The sequence below is a fragment of the Tamandua tetradactyla genome, chromosome 14, assembly GCF_023851605.1.
Source record: "Tamandua tetradactyla isolate mTamTet1 chromosome 14, mTamTet1.pri, whole genome shotgun sequence".
Classification (NCBI taxonomy): Eukaryota; Metazoa; Chordata; class Mammalia; order Pilosa; family Myrmecophagidae; genus Tamandua; species Tamandua tetradactyla.
Window position 1 is genome coordinate 17023944 of NC_135340.1, and position 20898 is coordinate 17044841.

Consider the following 20898-nt stretch of genomic DNA (forward strand, 5'->3'; position numbering starts at 1 on the left):
CTCTGATAAGCTTCTGTAAGCTTTTGCCAACCCCCAGGCCCAATCCCTGCAGAGCTTTATGACTTTGGCTTTCCTAGCCCTTTCTCCAGGCATCTTTTTCCTTCCTAGGTCTCCAGTTTTATCTTTATTATTAAATATCACCCTCTTCACATTTTCTCTCTCTTCTTCCATTGTAAACATTTTCATTTCATCTTACTCGTGTCTCTTGCGAGTGAAGCTTGCAATTTTCACTTCAATTTTCTTTCCTCATTGTTCAGAGGATATTACATCTTAGCACATCTCTTATCTGACCAATTTAGCACTTTAGTATCCTAGATAATGTACTACTGATGGGTTAGAAGGAAGTTATTTGAGCCCAGGTTAACCTAAATCTTCTCTTCTAACAGTGGTGTTTAGATGTTTATGATTCTCTAGCCTCATTGACACAGTTTTCCTCTTCAAGACACGTACACACACTTCACTACAGTTGACATTTTTTGTCTTATGAATAAAATGTCCAGGCAGGATATTCATGGGCTTGGCATGGTTGAGTGGCTTGTTAACCATGTTTGTCTGTCCTGGCTGTTTCTGTTAACCAACCTAGGCAGGTTATCTGAAAAACATAAACAATAAACAAAGGATCTTTTGGAATACTGAGAAAGTATGGCTCCTACTCCAGGGCTTGACAGTTTCTGTGGCTGTGATTGCATCATTTGGTATTCAAAATCTATGGAAATTATATCCCTCTAAGTTATCATTCTTCCAAACTGTAATGGGGGGGAGAGAAGATTTAGTATATAACTTATTTTCAGAATTCCAATTTTGCACCTGTCCACTCCATTCAACTTCCTTTCCACTAATGACTAAACGTATATAGCATTCCCCTTTTTCCTTTGTATTTCATTCCTTTCCACTAATGACTAAAGGTATATAGCATTCCCCTTTTTCCTTTCCTGTTCATTCTATTAGCTCATCAAAGAAGTGAAGCAAATGATAGTTTTTTCAATGATGATCCATAGAGTGGTGGTTTAACTTTAGAAGGAAGCAAGGAAGAATCGATGAGGCTAGTAAGAAGTCACAAATTCTCCTCCTGCCCCAGCTCCTGTCCACATCCACTTCTCAGTTTCAAGCATGGGGGCTCTTGTTTTCTCCAACCTTGTCCAGTAGAGTTTGTATTGTTTGGCCAGAAAAGTAACATTTTGGAAGAAGATCATTTTCTCTTCAATGTCCTGCCCTGTAGACCAATAAAAATTTCTAGGTCTTTATTGAGGCCATGTAATTTTAAAAGCTGCTGTAGCTTCACTATAGCTTCTGTGAGTAGGGTGTCGTGGAAAGAACACCTGAGGGGCCCTTGGTCACGCTTAATTTCCTCTTGCACTCTGACTGGGTGGTCCTTTATGAGTCAACAGGTTTTCAAATGCTTTTTCCCAGCTAAAAGCTCTGAATTGGACTTTCCCTTTCTCTTTCTTTCTTGGAACTGGATAGGACACTTGGCAGAATTCACTAGGAAGAGAAGTGTAAGCTGTTTGCAAATTAAATCAGAGCCGTAAGTGTCAAACAATCCATTAAGAGGGCCCTTCAATCTCTCACCTGAAATATATTCTTTCTGTTACACTTCCTCTTCCAGCCTTGCTGTATTAAGCTGGTTTTCCTCCAGCCCTAAAGAAGCTATCTGTTTAGGTTTAAGTTGCCTCTTGGGAAGTAAATTCTCAAGTGCAGGCAACCCTGAATCATAAAATGTTGGGTTTTATACAGTCAGACAAGTATCATGTGTAATGATGAGAAAGCTTTTTTACAACAAGATTGAAATGCAGAGCAGGAGACACAAAACACCAGGAAAAGACAAAAGAAACCTGGAATGGTGAGTTAAAAACAACAGCAACAACAACTGCTTTTCTAAAGAACTGTTTTTACTGCCTAATCACACTGATGTATTCAGACATCTGTCTGACCAAATGCTCAACTGTGCTCCTAGTTCACTGGTGGGGATATTTCATATTTAACACAAATTAAAAGGTAGAAATAGAATACGATTTTCTTGTTTCTCATATTTGTGGCTGAAACATTTTCTTAAATAAGGCTAATCATTTCACCGATTTTCGGGAGTGCCCTTCACCAATTTGGGAGCTGAGGGGACTAATAGAATGCAATTATGCTTCCAGAATTCTGTTATCCAGGAAATGGTACAGGAATCCTTCCTCACCTCACTTACCTGGTGATTGAAATACTAATGTGTACTCAAATATTTCAAGCGCTCCTAACAACCGAACAATCTAATTTCACAGATGCCCTACTAATCTTTAAATTTTTAGTATCTGGATGTACTATACATGCATATAATACACATATAAGTGGATATAAAGCTCGTTTTAGAAGGGCTGATTTCTGTCTTCTGAATGAGGAGAATCTCTAATGTATGATTTCACTTGTCAGACCCATGTAGGACTGATATTTTGTTTTTCTCATTCTAAAATTAGCATATTTGGGTGGGCCATGTGGCTCAGCGGGCAGAGTTCTCGCCTGCCATGCCGGAGACCCGGGTTCGTGTCCCAGTGCCTGCCCATGTTAAAAAAAAAAAATTTTAATTAACGTATTTTCTTCACGAGATAGTCTGGAAAGTACAGAAATGAATAAATAAACTATGCCCTTACATTTTGTTATTTTAATAACAGCATATAGTTTCTCATGAATAGAATACAGGTGTAATGAATCAGAGATTCAGATAAAACCTTAAACGTGCAGGAGAGAATCTCATTTGTACCTTTGTAAACTGTAACCATCAAGACAACTGATGGAAATCATATTGATTCGGAAACAGGTCCCCTTTATTCTCAGTTTCCTCTACTCTTCAGCCTCGTATTGCTCCCCTCTACCAAGGGTTAGGCCTTGGGAACCACACCCATTGCTGCCATTAACAAGGTGGAAACTAGGCTATGATGTAGGACCAAAGGATCTTAACAGAAAGGGTTAACTGTTTGTTTCCTACTTGGCAGGATATATGGGTTCAAACAGGACAGTAAGGTTTCCAAGGAAGCTGTAACTCACCAACTGGTGAGAAATCATTCTGAAAGCTCTCCTATCCAACGCCGCATCTGTGAAGGCTTGGAACGTAGGGAAATGATTAATTCTAAACTGATTTTAGAATGTTTAGCTGCCGTCAATCCGTCTGAAAAGGCACCCTGGCAGTTTGTATAACACTAACTGTCTCCTTCCATCGTCACCCATATGATGCCCAGCCAGCTGATCTTTAAACAACAGAGAGAGGCTGAGAGACTTATCTAAGCACAGAAACCCAGGTGTGGAGGTTCAGGCTCCAAGAAAGGGTGAGAACTCTAATTTCTTAGTCGCCAGTGATGGCAAGGGGCCACAGGAGGACGAATAAGTTCTCCGATTTTCTCACTCAGATCTGAGAAAGGGCAAGAAAGCAACTTCTGCACAGATGTAACAATAGGTTATCATTACCTATAAGGAAGGCAAAGTCCAAAATTTCTACCAAAAAAAATCTAAATTGGATCCATATTAACCCTTCACTCCCATATCTTTTAATTGATGCTTAACTTATAGCTCCTTTAGCCAGGTCATGCTTTCCCATTACATCATGACTCTTGTTTAAGACTTTCCTTCATTTTCTTCTAAGGGCTTTACTCAGGTCTCCTCACTCCCATGTCACTCTACACACTGAAGCTTGGACCCCACTGATCCCCTCAGGGAAATCTGTGCTTTTAGCACATAAACATTACATGCCTACTTTAGAACATTTTTCCATGCCGCATGTTTTGCTAGGTGACTTTCTCTGCAAGTCACCAAACTCCCCTTCTTCCAATCATTTCAGTTTTAGAACTCCTACCTTGTCTATAAAGCTTTCCCTAACTAATTGGAAGAAAAAGAAAGAATTCCCCAGGTCCATCTGGTTAAAGCTGCAACTGAACTCAGAACATCTTCACCCAGAATGCAGTATGTTAGAGTGGAAAGAGCATGGACTTGGGACTCGATCAAACTTTGATTTGAAAGGTAAAAGTTGAATGTTGGCTGTTACACTGATTGTGTCACATTTATCCCTTCATCCTTCATCTATATATAGAGATTACCAGCCAGCACATACATTTACTATGAGTATTAAATGCATGAATAGTGTCTGATAGTTGGAGCTCAATAAATGCAGTCACTACTCCTTTCAACAGAATGCACTTTTACATATATTCAACGTAATGTTCAATTTGCTTAATTTATTGTAGCTGTCCGATTAAGTGTTGCAGGAGAAAACAACCCCAACATCTGGTCTTAACCATGAAGATTTGTTTCTTGTTTATGTCACATGTCCATGCAGCCCTGCTCTTTATTGTTTTAATTCTGGGACCCAGGTAGGAGGAGCAATCCCTTAGGTAGGACTTTTCAGTGTTATGGTAGAAGGGAAAGAGAACATGGCAGACCATAAGTTATAACTTATGGCAGACCATAAGTTAACAGCACTGCTTGGAAGTGGCATATATCATTTCTCATATTTAATTGACTAAAGCAAGGTCACATGATCAAGCTTGATCTCAGCAGGGCAGGAGGGGCGGGAGATATTTTGAATAGTAATACAATTTACCACATTTGCATTCCTTTTAAATTTTTAATTTATGGTCAAATATTCACCCTTATAAGTCCAACTATTCCTTTAAACTTCCAGTATAATAAATGTCATAATGCAAGATTTTATACTATAAATTATATTATAAATATAAGTTCCAAACCCAATCATCATAACCACTCCCTTAAACATACCCTCAATCCCTGTGCTCCCTCTCACTTCATTGCACTGTTGGAAAAGCTATGACTGTTGTTAAATTGAACTCTCCACTTCCTCTGCACCTGCACTCAGGCAGCACGATATGACTGATCTCATTTCACATCTATGACCATGAACTTCAAGTGAGTCCTTAATGTTACCAGGCAATCATGCTATATATCTCCAAGCTATTCTTTCTCCTACTGTCCTCCTTGGCTGTTTCACAGCATTTTATGTCTTCTCAACCCTCCAGCACTTCCTCCCCCATTCTTACATTCAGGTTCCTACTTCATGGTGAAAACTGAAACAATCAGAAGAGAACATCCACAGATTCCTACCAGCATATTGCTGCCTTGTCAGCAAATGTTCCCTTATAGTCCCACTATTACCAGAAAGGAACCATCCCCACTCCTAGCTACTCCAAGTTTATCACTTTAACAATTTTGTTCTTGCTTCTTTATTATCATTGCTACCACCCTACAGCATCATTCCCATCAGCATACAAATGTGCTGCTATTTCCCCATCTTAAAAATGAAAGTATTTTCTCTTGTCTTCCCTTCCCTTGTTATTGTCCTATTTTAGCAAAACTTTAAAAATGTTTGTCTATGTTCATAGTCTTCATTTTCTCTCCTTCTAGTCTCTCTTGTTATAATCCTCATTGAACAGAATTTGCAGGCAATAAAATTTGTCAATTTGAGCTTAAAGTTTGATGTTTTGGCAAATGAATACAAAGCCATGTAACAACCACTACAATTAAAACATAAAACATTTCCATCACCTCAAAAAAGTTCCCACATGCCTCTGTATGGTCAGTACCCTCCCCTCACCCCTAGCCTTTGATAACCACTGATCTAAATTCTGGAGAATTTTATCTTTTCTTAGCTTTTCTATGATTTTGTATAAATGGTATAATTAAGCATGCATCGTTTTTGTCAGGCTTCTTTCACTTAGCATGATGCTTTTGCAATTTATTTATGTACTCATTTATGTAAATTGGTTGCTTTTTTAATTGCTGATTATTATTCCATTGTTATATGTACCACAATTTGTTTACCAAATCCCCAGTTGATGGGCATTAGGGTGGTTAACAGTTTTTTGCCTTTTATGAGTAAAGCTGCTACAAACATTAATGAAAAGTCTTTGTGTGTACATATGTTTTCATTGCCTTTGGATAAATACTTAGAAATGCACTCTCTGGGTTATATAAAAAGTATATGTTTAAATGTCGGAAACTGTCAGACTATTTCCAAATTGGCTGTACCATTTTGCATTCTCAGTAGCAGTCAATGAGAATGCTAGTTGCTCCATATCCCCAACAATACTGGCTTTGTCAGGTAACAAAAACATTTTTTAATCATTCCAATGAGTGTGTACAGGTGTTTCATGATGCTTTAAATTGCATTCATCTAATTAATGACCAGTGATGCTGAGCTTCTTTTTATGTGCTTATTTGCCGTCATGTATCTTCTTTGGGTGAGTATCTTTACAAATCGTTTGAACTTTTTTTCTTAAAAAAAAAAACAAACTTCTTGTTATTGAGCTATATGAATTCTTTAAGTTTATTGGACACAAGTCCTCTGTTCTATCCAATGTGGGTTTTGCAAATATTTTCTCTTAATCTATGACTCATATTTTAGTTTTTTAACAATGTGTTTTTTTTTTTCGCATGGGCAGGCACTGGGAATTGAACCTGGGTCTCTCTGGCATGGCAGGAGAGAATTATGCCTGCAGAGCCACCATCGTACCGCCCCAACAGTGTCTTTTGAAGAGCAAAAGTTTAAATTTTTTTATGAAGTCCAATTTATTATTTCTTTTACTGAATTAAGCTTTTTTATGCTCTGAGAAGTCTTTATTAACCCAAGATCATGAAATTTTTTTTTAGACTCTTCTCTTTTAGGAGCTTTATACTTTCAATTCTTACATGTATGTTTATAATTCATTTAACGTTTAGTTTGGTTAGGAAGTAAAGGTTGAGGTTTATTTTTTTCCATCTAGCTATCCAGTTCCCACACCATTATTGAAAAGACTATCCCTTCCCTTTGCATTACCTAAACATCAACTTATTATTTATGTTGTCTCTTACTGGCTCCTTTTTTCTGTTCCATTGAGCTCTATGTTTATACTTTGCTACACATTTTTTATTATGGTATCTATGTAGTAAGTTATGGAATTGATTAGTGTAAATCCTAAAACTTTATTTTTCTTATTCAAAATTGTTTTGGCTACTCTAGATCATTTGCATTTTCAGATAAATTTTAGAATCAGTTTGCCAATTTCTATATTTAAAGACACATTGCCTATTACCTCTTACCTCCCTCACCTCTGTCTTTGTGAGAGTGTCCTCATACATATGTATCTAAAAAATTTTCTGCCTGCTTACTCTAAAAAAAAGCTTCTAGGACTTTGATTGGAATTACTTTGAATCTATAGATCAATTTGGGAAGAACTGATATCTTAAAAATAGAAAATCTTCTCATCCATGAAAATGGGATATATCTCTTTTTTTTAGGTATTCTTAATTTCTCTCAGCATTTTTTATAATTTTCATTGTACAGATATTGCACATATTTTATTAAATTTATCCCTAAGTCCTGTATGTTTTCAGTGTTATTGTAAATGGTATTTAAAAAAATTATTTCTAATTGTTTATTACTAGCATATAAAATGGAATTGATTTTTATTTGTTGATTTTGTATGCTGCATCCTTGTTGAACTCACTTATTAGAACTCTTAGTTTTATTTTGTAGATACCTTAGGATATTCTATATGGACCATCATGTTATGTAAGAATAAAGGCAGTTTTTTTTTTTTACTTTTCTTCATATGACTTTTGCTTATATTTCCTGCCTTATTGTACTGTTTGAAACCTCAGATACACTGTTGAGTAGAAGGATTGGGAATCGAATACTGGCCTTGTTTCCGGATGTAGATGTCAGTCTTTTATTATTAAGTGTGATGTTAGTTGTAAGGTTTTTGTCCATGTCTTTATCAGGTTGAGGAAGTTCCATTCTACACCCAAGTTGCTGTGAATGGGTGCTAAATTTTCTTAAATGATTTTTTAAAATGATTTCTCTGCATTTATTGAGATGATCATATGGTTCTTATTTTAGTCTATTAACATGGTGGGGTACATTGATTTTCAAATGTTAAACCAAGTTGACATTTCTTGGATAAACCCCTACTTGATTGTGATATATGATCTTTTTTTATATTGCTGGATTCAATTTTCCAAAACTTATTCAAAAGATTTTTGTGTCTATTCATGAGGGTTTGTAGGGTTTTTTAAAAAAGTGGCTTTGCCTCTGACAGTAGGCTAATACTTCACCTCATAAAATCAGTTGGGAAATTATCCCTCCTCCTCTTGCATTTTCTGAAAGAGTTTGAGTAGAATTGGTATTGTTTTTTCCTTAAGTGTTTGATTCAGTTGAGCAGTGGAACTATATGGGCCTGGCATTTTCTTTGTGGGAAGTTTTTTTTTTTAATTAATTATTTTTTATTAATATAAATTATATATTCACATACCATGTAATCATCCAAAGTGTACAATCGGTGGTTCACTATTTCATCATATAGCTGTGCATTTATCATCACAATCAAGTTTTTTCTTTTTTGTGAAAAATAACACATATACAAAAAAGCAATAAATTTCCAAGCACATTGCAACAGTTAATTGTAGAACAGATTTCAGAGTTTGGTATGGGTTACAGTTCCACAATTTAGGTTTTTACTTCTAGATGCTCTAACATACTGGAGACTAAAAGAAATAGCAATGATTCAGCACTTACGCTCATTCGTTAAACCCTACCTTCTCTGTACAACTCCACCATCACCTTTGATCTTTCTTCCACTTTTTAGGGGTATTTAGACAATGCCCATTCTAATTTTTTCATGTTGGAAGGGGCTGTTGATAATACAGAATAGGGGGATGGAACTAGTTGATGTTCTGTAAGAGGCAGCCTCTCTGCATTTCAGAACTTATCTGGCCCAGGGACCCATCTGGAGTTTAGGTTTCTGAAAAGTGTATGGAATCTTTGTAGAATTTTTTTATCACTCCGTAGGTGATCTTTAGGATTGGCAGGAATGATTTTGGTTGGGGTTTGGCAAGCTATGATAGGTAGCAATGTCTAACTGAAGCTTGCATAAGAGTGACCACTCAACTCTATTTGAACTTTCTCAGCCACTGATAACTTTTTTGCTACACTTCTTTTGATAAGATTTTTTCTACACTTCTTTCCCCCGTTTTGGTTAGAATGGTATTGTTGATCCCACAGTGCCAGGGCCAGGTTCATCCCTGGGAATCATCTCCCATGGAGACTTTCACCCCTGGACGTCATGTCCCACATAGGAGGGAGGGTAATGATTTCACTTGTAGAGTTAGACTTAGAAAGAGAGAGGCCACATCTGAGCAACAAAAGAGGTCTTCTGGAAGTAACTCTTAGCATACCTATAGGTAGACTAAGCTTCTCCACTATATACATAAACTTCACAAGAGTAAGTCTCAAAATTAAGGGCTTGACCTACTAATTTGGGTGTCCTTAATGTTTGACACAGTATCAGGGGTTTCCCTGGTGGTAAAGTTTAATAGTTTCATATTTTTTTCTCCTATCCTTCAAGGGACTTTGCCAATACTTTTTGATTATCTGCTTAATATACTCTGGGATGTATCCAGGCATTACATTAAACTCTACAAGACTAAAGGCCCTCATTCTTATTCTGGGCTCTGTGTGTTTGGATTGTTTAAATGATCTATCTAGATAGGTTGAGTTAGATTATGTGCCACAGAAAGTTTTGGTTCTGTACAAAATAAACTTTTCTTCTTTTGGTCTCAAAGAGTAGATGAGGTTCTAAAATATAGACAAGGTCTTCCTTACCCCTGTTTTTTGAATTAACTTAATCCCGACATGATAGACTTCATTCTAAATCATCTAAATACCAGGTTATACGTATATAAAACAGCCTCTCAAAATCCAGAAATAACAATTCCCACTCCAGACTAAATATGATGGCTGTTAAGAGCTTACAATCTAGGCCCCTGTTTTCTTGTATTTTCTAAATGAGACCATACAATATTTGCTTTTTTGCTTCTGGCTTATTTTACCTCACCAAATGTCCCACAAGTTTATTTGTGGGAAGGTTTTGTTTTTTTTTTTACTTTCTTTTCTTTTTGCATGGGCAGGCACCGGGAATCAAACCCGGGTCTCTGGCATGACAGGCGAGAAGTCTGCCTGCTGAGCCACTGTGGCCCACCCTGTGGGAAGGTTTTTAACTGTAAATTTAATTTCTTTAGCTGATATAGAAGTATTCAGATTATCTATTTCTGTTTGAGTGAGCCATCGTAGTTTGTGTCTTTCAAGCAATTTGTCCATTTCATTTGTTTTTTAATATATTGGCATTAATGTGTTTATAATATTTTCTTATCTTTTAATATCTTAGGATATATGTTATTCCTTCTCTTTTATTCCTCATATCAACAATTTTTGCCTTCTTTTTTTTCTTTTAATCAGTCTGCAAAAGTTTTATTTTTTGATCTTTTCAAAGAACCAACTATTGGTTTCAATGATTTTCTGTATTTTCATTGATTTGCATTCTTCTCTTTATTATTTCTTTCCCTTTATGTACTTTGGCTTCATCTTTTTTTTTATTTTTTACCTAATTTTAGGTAGAAGTTTAGATGATCAACTTTAGACCTTTGTCATTTTCTAATATAGGCATCTATTGCTATAACATTTTAAAGCACTATTTTAGGTGCAACCCTCAATTTTTTAATATATTGTGTTTTCATTTTCCTTCAGTTCAAAATATTTTCTAATTTCTCTTGTGGTTTCTTCTTTGACATATAGATTATTTAGTAGTGTGTGATTAATTTCCAAATCTTTTGGGATTCTTTAGATTTCTTTTTTTTATTGATTTACTTTAATTCCACTGTGGTTAAAAAAAATGCTCCAAAAAGAATCCCTCCCCCTCTCTGCGTGGGACATGACTCCCAGGGGTGTGGACCTTCCTGGCAACAAGGGACAGAGATCCTGGAATGAGCTGAGACTCAGCATCAAGGGACTGAGAAAAACCCTAGAATGAACTGAGAATTAACCTCAAGGGATTGAGAGAAACTTCTCGACCAAAAGGGGGAAGAGTAAAATGTGACAAAGTGTCAATGACTGAGAGATTCCAAACAGAGTCGAGAGGTTATCCTGGAGGTTATTCTTACGGATTAAGTAGATATCACCTTGTTGTTCAAGATGTAGTGGAGAGGCTGGAGGGAATTGCCTGAAAATGTAGTGCTGTGTTCCAGTAGCCATGTTTCTTGATGATGATTGAACAATGATATAGCTTTCACAATGAGACTCTGTGAATGTGAAAACCTTATGTCTGATGCTCCTTTTAGCTACTATATCAACAGAAGAGTAGAACATATGGAATAAAAATAAATAATAGGGGGAACAAATGTTAAAATAAATTCAGTTTGAAATAGTGGCAAATGAAAGCGAGGGGTAAGGGTTATGGTATGTGTAGTCTTTTTTTTCTCTATTATCATTTTATTTCTTTTTCGTTGTCTTTTTATTTCTTTTTCTACATCGATGCAAATATACTAAGAAACGATGAATATGCAACTATGTGATGATATTAAGAATTACTGATTGTATATGTAGAATGGAATGATATCTAAATGTTTTGTTTGTTAATTCTTTTTAATTAATAAAAAAGTTTAAAAAAATGCTCCATATTATTTCAATCCTTTTAAATTTGTTGGGACTTGTTTTATGACCCAGAATATAGTCTTTGTTGGTGAATATTCCATACATGCTGGAAATGAATGTGCATTTTGCTGATGAGTAGAGGCTGGGGGTTCCATAAAAGTCGATTGGTCAGCTTGGTTGAGAGTGTTGTTGAGGTTTCTGATATCCTCACTAATTTTTTGCCCACTTGGTCTATCAATTATGGAGAAAGAAATGTTGAAATCTCCCACTGTAATTGTAGATTTGTCTTTTTCTCCTTTCAAGTTCAATCAGCTTTTGCTTTATGTATTTTGAAGCTCTATTGTTAAGTATACATATATAGTATATGCATATTTTGGATTGTTTGGTCTTAAAAAGTTTTTATTTCAACTTTACTTTTGAAAGATATTTTCACTGGATATAGATTCTGGGCTAACAGATTTTGCTTTTTTTCCATTCAGAACTTTAAAGATGGTCTGTTGTCTTCTGGTTTCTGATGATAAATCTGCTACCATTCTTTATCTTTATTTCTCTTTATGTAATGTGCCTCGATTCTCTGACTTTTTTAAGTGCTTTTTTTCTTTTTCATTGGATTTCAGCAAATTGATTATGCTATGCCTTTAAATGGCTTTATTTTATGTTTATTCTGCTTGTGATTCATTGAGCTTTTGGATCCATGGCTTTATAATTTTGAACAAATTTGGATATTTTTGTTATTCCTTCTGCAATTATATTTCATGTCCCCTTCTTTTCACGCAATTGTCCTCCCCTTCTGGGACTCCCAGTGGTATGCATATTAGACATTTTTGTTTAGTTCCATAGCATACTAATGTTGTGTTCATTTTTTTTCGGTGCTTCTGTCTTCTCTATGGGTTTCATGTTTATTAGTTTCTGTTGCAGTGTCTTCAAGTTTATTTATCTTTCTGGTGTTGTATTAGTTAGCTCTAAAAGTTGTAGTTGGGTCGTTTTTAAAATTGATTTTTCTCTTTTTAATCACCCGTTCAGAATGGGATGGTAAAAAAGGTTTGAAAAGACTAAAACATTTCTCACAGAAATAGAGGTGTTCTAGTTTGCTAGCTGCTGGAATGCAATATACCAGAAACAGAATGGCTTTTAAAAGGGGGAATTTAATAAGTTGCTAGTTTACAGTGCTAAGGCCAAGAAAATGTCCCGATTAAAACAAGTCTATAGAAATGTCCAATCTAAGGCATCCAGGGAAAGATACCTTGGTTCAAGAAGGCCGATGAAGTTCAGGGCTTCTTTCTCAAGTGGAAGGGCACATGGGGAACACACTTAGGGTTTTCCTATCATCTGGAAAGGCACATGGTAAATACGGTCAGGGTTCCTTTCTCATCTGGAAGAGCACATGGCGAACACTGCATCATCTGCTAGCTTCTTCTCCTGGATTCCTGTTTCATGAAGCTCCCCAGGAGGCGTTTTCCTTCTTCATCTCTAAAGGTCGCTGGCTGGTGAACTCTGCTTCGTGGTGCTATAGCATTCTCTGCTCTCTCCAAATCACCTTTTTTTTCCTCCAAAATATTTCCTCTTTTGTAGGACTCCAGAAACTTATCAAGACCCACCCAAATGGGTGGAGACATGTCGTCATCTAATCCAGCTTAACAACCACTCTTGATTAAATCACATCTCCAGGGAGATGATCTGATTACAGTTTCAAGCATTCAGTATTGAATAGGGATTATTCTGCCTTTATGAAATGTGATTTAGACTAAAACATGGCTTTTCTGGGGGACATACATCCTTTCAAACCATCACATTCCACCCTCTGGACCCTAAATTAAGACATATTTTCCCCATTTACAAAATACGTTCATTCCATAATAATATCAGAGAAACTTAAACCACTTCAGTAGCAATATATATGAAATACAAAGTTAGAAACATACAAACTCCTATCAAAGTTAGTTACAGGCATGGTCTGTTCTAAGGCAAAATTATCCTCTGGCTTTGGATCTCTGAAAAACTCATAACAAGTTATTTGCTGCCAACAAACAAAGAAGGAACAGTCATGGGATACACGTACGCATTTCCATAGAGAGGAAGGAACACAGGAGTCATGGACCCAAGCAGTTTTGAAAACCTGCAGGGCAAAATCCATTAGATGTCAAAGTCTGAGAGTCATTTATCTTTGGGGCTTCTGAAAGTGGCAGTTCCACCCTATTCTGGAGAGATTTAATGTGTTTCCAGTTATATGCAGGACAGTTGAGTATTGTTAGGTGAAAGAAAAAATGTGTGTTTTATTGTTTTTTATTTAGAAATTAGGTATGATTTAAGGTGGTATACATAGCTGCCAAGTTGACAAGGGGTGGACTGTCATGGTCAGGTTCATGTGTCAACTTGGCCAAGTGGTGGTACCCGTTTGTCTGGTTGGGCAAGTGCTGGCCTTTTGTTGCAATGAGGACATTTCATAGAATGAAAACATGATCACGTCAGCTGCATGCACAGTTGATTCCATTTGTAATCGGCCGAAGGGGGGTGTCTTCGGCAATGAGTGATGTTTAATCTAATCACTGGAAGCCTTTTAAGGAGGATTCAAGAGAGACAGGCTATTTCAGTGGATCTGTTTGGGAAGAGTTTAACTCAGTCTGGCTAGTAAGCATTCTGTGTTAAAATTGGGAAAAATCAAGAACTTGATTCAAACATATCTTCCTCAGAGAGGTTTTCTCTGACTGCCCCATAATCCAGGTCTGCTACAGGGACCTGCTACATCTTCATACGGCACTCTGCTTCCCCGTTATGATTTTCACCACATATCAGGCAAGAAGGCAAGACTGTAAAGGTGGGCTAGTGAGACCTTCCTGAACTTTCCTGTAACACAGCTTTGTTCTATCCTCAGAACATTGTTCCTTCTTCTGTCTCTTCTGCATCTCAGGTCTTCTCTTCTGCCCCTAATTCTTGTAAGCTGTCTCAGTATTTGGGTCTTTTTTATATCTTTCATTTCTCTCCTCATATGTTTTTTTGACCCACCTAAGCATATTTATAAGATTTATAGTACCTGTTTTGATGTCTCTGGGTATGCTGTGGTCTCTGTCATTTCTGAATCTATTTCTAGTGGCTGATTTTCATTCTGGTTATGGGTCATATATCCCTGCTTCTTTGAAGGCCTGGTAATTTTTCACTAGATATAGAATCATGAATTTTGTATTATTTGCTATTAGATTTTCTTGTATTCCTTTGAAATTTGTTAAATTTGTTCTGGCATGCAATCAATATATTTATAGATCAGTTTTATCTTTCTAAAGCTTGATTTTCAATTCAAGCATGGGCCCGGAGTGGACTTTATTTTGAAACTAACTTAGTCCCATTACTGAGGCATGACTCTTCTGAGGATACTACTTAGTGTGTATTACCAGGTCTCTGCATTCTGGTTGGTGGGAAAATGGACCCTCCTCAGCACTGGGTGATCTCCAGAAATTGTTTTGGTGATTCCTTTCCGGGTTTTGGGGAGTTTTTCTCATGAATTTGCAGATCTGTACTTAGCCAAAGATTCAAGAGGACTCCTCTGCATATCTTTAGAACTTCCTTTCTGTGCAGCACCCTTCTTTTTGATAATTTGCATTATAAATTATGGCCCTCTTAGTATCTCAAACTGTTATCTTAATATTCTTAATTCAGCAGGATTCTCAGGCTCTTTGGGTTCCCTCTTCCAGCACTTTGGCCTGAAATCTGGTTCTTGGCAGTAAGCTAAGCAATCCTAAGACTCATCTCGTTTGTTTCCCTTCTCGGTGATCATAGTCCTATTGTGCCTATAGTTCAATGTCTGAAAACCATTGTTTCATCTCTTTTCTCCAGTTTCATGGTTGTTTATGGTTGAAGGGCAATTCCTGTAGCTGCTAATTCTTCATGCTCAAAGGAAAAACCCCCAGTCTTTTGCAAACTTATTCTAATCAGCTTTTGCCCCACCATTCTGGTGAATCTCTTTTCATCAAGGCCACCAATGATCTCCAAATTCCTAAATCTAATGCTGCTTGTATTTAGGACTCACAAAAGATTGTGAGCTCATAAGAATATTTCAGGAAATATAAGAAGGTGACATAAAAAATTATTAAATAAAACTGCAGCACTGTAAGTCTAAATAAAATTAGTCACGTATTCTCAGCACGTATAACCCTATGGGTCTCCTCTATACAGTGTGACCTACAGGTCACCCCTGGGTGAAACACAGCTATACAAATCCACCCACCTCCCAGAGATTTGTCTCAACCAGGGAATGAGAGAGAGGAGACAAAATTCTTCCCGGAGATTTGGTGTGGCCATTGGCCCGGGGAACAGGCCTCAGAGTCACTGTAGTTTATGAACAAGCTTTGCCACTCTCAACTGGGTTACCATCTTCTCTCTGTTCCTAGTCTCACCTTCCCTTGTGCATAGCACTCAGGGGCGTATTTCTAAGATGTGTGTCTGGTCATTTGTCCATCTGCTTAAAACCCTTCAATGCCTACCCACTACTGCCAGAATCCAAACTTCCTAATATGGGTCACAGCCTCATCTCTTGCTTGCCCCATTCTCCCCTCACATTATTTTTCACTCACCAACTCTCCTGGCCCCACCCCCTGACAAAGCGTAGTGAGCAATACTGAATTTCCCACAATTTTTTAAAAACATCAAGCTCTCCTTTCTAGTTCTTTACATTTGGCCCCTCTTATTCTAACGTCGAAGGCTCTTCAGAACTTGATTAAACATATCTTCCTCAGAGAGGTTTTCTCCGACTGCCCCATAATCCAGCTCTGCTAGAGGAGCCTGCTACCTCTTCACATGGCACTCCGCTTCCCTGTTAAGATTTTAACCACACTTGTATAAGTTGCCTATTTACTTATCTCACTTGCCATGAAGACAGGGAGTGTATCAATTGTGCTCACCTCTATATCACCAGAACCTAATATGGTGTCTGGCATATGGCAGGCTTTCAGGAAATATTTGTAAAATGTATGCCAGCAAGGCCACAGGGAAGCTTAAGGAGCCTGAGTGGAGTGGGACTGGAGTCCAGAAATTTCCACAGGGGACTGAGCTGAGACTTTGTTTTGAGAAGTGCCTCAGGCTTTCTGCTGGAATGGCTAGAGTTAGGCCTGGGTTGGAGGAAACATAAACCTTCATTTCTGACCCTGAATTAGATCCAAATGGGTCTCCAGGAAAAAGCATTTTCTGAAGAAATGCCTTCTCCACTCTATTTCTTTATGCCCAAACAGGTTAATGAGCTTATCAGCAAGGACACTCTGATCTTGTATTGGTTTAACACGAGGACAGGGCTGACTATGCTTGAAGAAAATGAGTCATAAGAAACCCAGTGTTGTTTAGAATCCGTGAAAATTCTAAGGTACGGTGAAATAACACGTTACAAAAGTTATTATATTCCTTTTTATTTTCAGCGTTAGATAGAAGCTGATGGATATTATGTTTCCATTTTTCTGAACCTATAACTTAAGCCATATTTTCCAAAGAAAGAGAATGAAATTTATAAAGCATTTGAGGAAAAATGCTTTATAAGGGTAAAGAAACCTGTTTACAGGCAAGGATGTTACTCAAACATCCCCGAAGGAAGAAGAAATGGGGAGAAGGGGAGATGGTGTTGAGTAGCTTTGATTTGCTGTCTGAACCAGTGTCACGAAATTGAGGCAGGCTGTATTAGATTAGACAGCAGGGAAAGCAGTCATGGAAACCGAGAGGCCCAGCGATGGATTGTCAAGGAACGTGGGGAGTCTTCGGCTCAGGGCGGTCACACACACACATGTGTGCACGTGTGCACGCTAAATAGCTGATCAGCTTCTTCCAGGTTTGTTTAAAAGCAACTCCGATTCAAAACAGAGAGGGGTACAGCACACCACTTTCCAGGCAACTTCAAACATTTAGTATCAGATCTTTTTCTTTCTGTAGAAGCTCCTTTTGGAAAAGGAGGGGGTTTTACATTCTTCGATTTCTCTCGCTTAGAGCTTTGTAACCTTGTCGTATCCGCTTTGAGGAGATGTTTTCAGAATTTGTGAAAATCATTCGTCACATCAACCGCATCACCAGGAAAGCCATCATGATGGTTTGCCTACGCTCTGGACGATATATTAGGAATAGGTGGGGGAATGGGGTGAAAGGGCCAAGAGTGGGAGTGGGGTTCTGCCTTTTTATTATGGACGGTGAAGCAGGATTTAGGGAAGGTATATGTGAATGTAAATACTTGCTATCAGATCTGCCAAGAACAGCCCGAATAGGACAAATGGATATCAAGATAAAGGCAGATTTAAGTGAATGTAGCGTAAGGCAAGGGCTTGCTAAAGGTTGGGCTGTTTTAGGCCTGGGCTCTCTCATGGGGGAAGCCCCCGTCGCTAGAGACGCCCAGGCAGGGATTTGAGCATTATAGGTAAAGTAATTAGAAAGCAAGTAGGTAAGGACCTTTTCAAACCTAGGATTCTGTGATGCTGTTGTTTATTCATTTGTGTAGGGGGTTGTGTGGGGTGTGTACAGCAGCCTGTGTGTGAAGTGCCAGCTGCAGCTGTTTATTACTCTGCGAATGGCTTCTCTCCCTCTGCGCTGTAGCTCCACAAACTGTCTCCACTAACCCAGTAGCTCTAGCTGCAAGCAGGGTTTTACAGCCTGCGCTGCCCTTTGTGTCCCTGATGTTGTTGTCTGGTATGAGATGGGGAGGCAGAAAAAGGGTGAAGCATCCCAGCTGGGAGCAATTTCCAGGGAGGGAGTCCACAGCTTACCTAGGAAGGACCATAGCTCTCTGATCTGTCCTCCAGTGTAGGAAGTGCCCCAGCCTGTGGGCGACTAGAATTTTACTGTTTAACTCTTTTATGCCATTTTTCTTACAGTCTTTCCTGTGCCTCTAATTTTATTTTCTATTGTTATTAAAATTTTTTTTTCTGGCCCAATACCTATGCCTTAGGGCCCAAATTTTTCTCAGGCCCTAGCCCATGCCACCACACAAATTTTCATATGTGGTTTTTGCTCTAAGCTATGTTAGTAAAACTGAAGTTCTGGATAAATGCGTTGCTGGATGTGCTGGATGTTGTTAGGTTTTATTTATCAATAAATTCTTTATTTTAAAAACTAAAGCCATGATTACTATAGAAAATCAGAAAAGGTTGGAAAGAGTCAAACTCCGCCTGCTAAGTAATAACCAGTTGTTTAAATAGCTAAGTGATAGCCAGTTGTGGTTTCTCCTGGTAGATTCTTAAATGCACTGATTTTGGAATTAGGAAATCTGGGTTCAACAAAAGTTCTTCTGTTTCCTGGTTTCATGACCCTTAACATTCTGAACCTCAGTAAAATTGAGGTGAGAGTTAAATGTAGCATGCACATGGAAGGAACTACAGAAAGCACCCAGCCAATAAAGGTTAAGAGACTTTAGCAGTGAATAATCAGGAATTAGGGGATTATGTTTTTTAAAATGCCTGTACATTTCTGTCTGTTCCCACACTACCCCACAGCAAATACTAAATCTTAGAAAAAGAAAAAGGAACAAGAAGAGGAAAAAAAAAAGGATACAGTAAATCTGACATTGCTTGAAGGTCTGTAGAGCAGTTGGTTCTATGAAGTAAAATGTTTCTAGAGCTGAAATGCGATTAGACTAAAAGATGAAACCGTTTTGTGAGAAACTGAAACCTCTGCAGACCTCCGCAGTGCCTTGCCCTCAAGACAAACTCACTAGAGGCTCCAAGTAAAATCCATTAAATGGCCAATTATGTTCCATTGAATTGTTTCTTGCTGACTTTAAAAAAGCCCTAAAAAATCTCACTAAAAACACAATTAAGGACTTAATATGAGTTGTATCTGTAATTTCTAATGCCTGAGACAGAACTAGGTTTTATTGGCATCACCAAATAAACAGCATTATAAGACCTGGCACCGAGGGGTCACCTCCACCAGAAGGCACCTGCTGAGAAGGTAACCCTGCACTCTTCTCTCTGCTGTCACCGCTCCCTCCACCTCTTTTCTTTCTTGGTCCATTCAAAATAGGAACCCTGAAGGCACTTGAGCCTGGGCTCTTGGTCTTGTTCCCTAGTTTCTAGAATTAGCTTTCTCTTCCTCTCTTCCCTAACACCTCCATCCCTGCCTCTTACCTAGTGGAGGAGACACAAGCCCCACTCACCCACACCTGGGCCATAAATACCCCCAATAACACAGACCTGTGGGGGGGGGGACACACGCTGCAGGGACTCACCTCCTCCTCCAGGAGCTCAGGCTGGCCTTTCACACCTAGGTCCCCATTCCCTCTGCTCAGGTTGGCCCTGCCTTCAGGAACTCCAGGCTATTCCAGGTTCAGTCGCTGAAATCAGGGCCTCATAGTTCTAATGTGTAAAGTGAAGGCCGATGCCAAGCACCTTTCACCCCCATTCTAGAGAGGCAGGTAGGGATTACTCGTGGGTCTGATGCCAAACTCATCTTGGAGAAAAGGAAGCACATGTCGTCTGTTCACAGAGGCATATCAGTGAGGTTTCTATACTAGTTCTGGTTTGACTTTTGGATTTTTGTTGACACCTTTTATATTTTTTTCTCAAGTGATGTCTGGGTTTGGGGTGAAAAAACAAGTTTTCATTTAGGTATAGAATGTTGTCACAACAGGACACTAGAGATTTTTTTACTAATGAAAAATAAGCCTTCCACTATTGAAAGGCCGCATCCATTAATTCAATCGAACATTATTTTCATAAGCAAATATGTTTGAAAAAATTAGCAAGCAAATGCGTAAATAAATTACCTACCTTGAAAGCTGTTACTGGCAGATATGATAACAGGTTTCCTGTTAACTAGTTTACATTTCTTTTGGAGTGAATTTCTGGCTGATGGTGTGTGTGTCACAGATGGTATCCTCACCTGCTTCATTAAGGTCTGTTTAGAATACAGTTCTAATGTAGGTCTTATTCCATGGAAAGCCACCTAGAGATAATTTTAAATGATCATATCTACTAACAAACACGTAATCAAGAAGCTCTTAAAATTTTATTAAAATTCAGGTCTTTCACCATTAGCAAACCTGCTTCATTAACATATTAATAGATAACGTTTCTGCTCATAATTAGCGTGTATTTTCTTTGCATCATTGTAGTTTAAAGAATTCAGGTGGGGTTTGATAGAAAAGTTGTGTGTGTGTGTGTGTTTAAATTTCTGCCAACAGAGCACCTGGGGAGACCAGCGGAGGCCCCTGACCACCATTTCCATTTGAATCGTCTGATTTCTCCCCTCCCCCCACAATTTTCTCCCCTTAAACTTCATTTTATTATTTATTTTCCCCATACTCAGCCCATTATGGATTATACAGATGATAAGCAATAAATTACATGCAAATGGGAGAGGATTTGGCCAAGTCACTGAAGAATGAATGCCACTGCGAGGGAAACTCCAGGTACAAAATTATCTCCATCTAGAGTTTGAAAAAAGCTGGAACATGAAATCCGAAAAAGAAGCTCATCTTTTTTCTTTAAAATAAT